The sequence below is a fragment of the Perca fluviatilis genome, chromosome 10, assembly GCF_010015445.1.
Source record: "Perca fluviatilis chromosome 10, GENO_Pfluv_1.0, whole genome shotgun sequence".
Classification (NCBI taxonomy): domain Eukaryota; kingdom Metazoa; phylum Chordata; class Actinopteri; order Perciformes; family Percidae; genus Perca; species Perca fluviatilis.
This window is the reverse complement of record NC_053121.1, coordinates 8,621,633-8,622,910: the sequence shown is the minus strand read 5'-3', so window position 1 is coordinate 8,622,910 and position 1,278 is coordinate 8,621,633. Positions and strand designations below refer to the sequence as shown.

General features: G+C 35.7%; 1 long non-coding RNA gene across 1 annotated transcript; it reads left to right on the top strand.

Moving 5' to 3' along the window:
• Nucleotides 1–721: 721 nt before the first annotated feature.
• On the top strand, nucleotides 722–893 carry LOC120567370. The gene is made up of 2 exons (XR_005640555.1): nucleotides 722–768; nucleotides 852–893. It is a non-coding gene; the product is annotated as an uncharacterized LOC120567370 (long non-coding RNA).
• Nucleotides 894–1,278: the final 385 nt, after the last annotated feature.

Sequence of the window (1,278 nt, the reverse complement as noted above, 5' to 3'; positions counted from 1 at the left end):
AAAAAAAGAGGATCCTTTTTCAGCAGTGCACTGTTTAGCCTTTTGTTTCATGCTAGCTGTCTCTTTTTAGATGCTTTTTCTAGCTAGTCTGGTAGCTAGCTAGATAGCTACCACGTTTTTCCTCATCAAAAAAAAAAAAACCTCTGGAGTTTCACTTTTTAATTCTTCTTGGTGAAAGCAACGCAGGTGTTTCGTTTTTTCAGCAATACCTACTAGTGGTAAGTAAATTTAAAAGCACCTCTTGTGTTTAAGGATGTTCAAAGATATTTAATTCATTCAGTCATTCATGAATTAGCTAAAACTTTTGACCGTGTGTTCGTATCGCGTAAGGCGGTTGTACCATATGACGATAGTAAAAAACACGTGTTAGCCCAGTGGTTAGCTTGTAAATGTGAGGTCTATTGTTGTGGGTGTTAAATCGTCATAAAGGGGTGGTTTGTGGTGTTTAAAAACCCCCTTGTTTTCAAGGCTGACTGCTCACTTTTACCTGCAGTTTTTAGCTAAGGTGCTAGCTAAAATTTTCTCCTCGTTTTCTCAGGCTTCCTCAACAAAGACCTCTGAAGAAAAGAGGATTCGTTTCTACAGAAATGGCTGCGCTTTGGTGAGTAAATTTTAAAAAAAGCTTATGTGGTAAGGTGTTTAATTCATTCAGTCATTTGTGACTTAAAAGTTTTTTTTGTTGTATAATGCAGTTTGCGTCATTAGGTGATTTTACAAAGAGCTGGGACAATGTGGCTGTGTTAGTTGATGAAACACTTATACCACAAGGTAAAAACCTATAAATATATTATACACTACAGCATTAATTGATTTAGTACTGTGTTTTCATTAATTTTTTGTTTTTTAAAAAGAGCTGTGTAGCCCGATCCTACAGACCCCAACACACCAGAACATAAAACAAAAGGTCCTTCTAATAAAGAATAAGAACGTTGGAAACAGGTATTTATGGGGCTATTTATCTCTTTCAGGCTGTAATATTTATTACTATTTAATTTATCACCGTGTTTCTAGTCCTCTAATATATATATATATATATATATTCTGTGTCTAGACAATCCGTTCCTGAACAAAGGATCCGAAGAGGGTGATGGCTACTCGATAGCAATATAGGGCTGAAATCAACCATGATAAAAGGCCGTGGTGCTTCTCTAAACCTCTCTGTGAAAGCTGCTACCCCTAAAAACGTTCACCATCGTAAGCCTAAGAAGCAATTTATTGAGGTGAGTTGAAAAGAAAAACGGTAAAATGCTGTGTTGTATATAAAAATAAATAATCTAA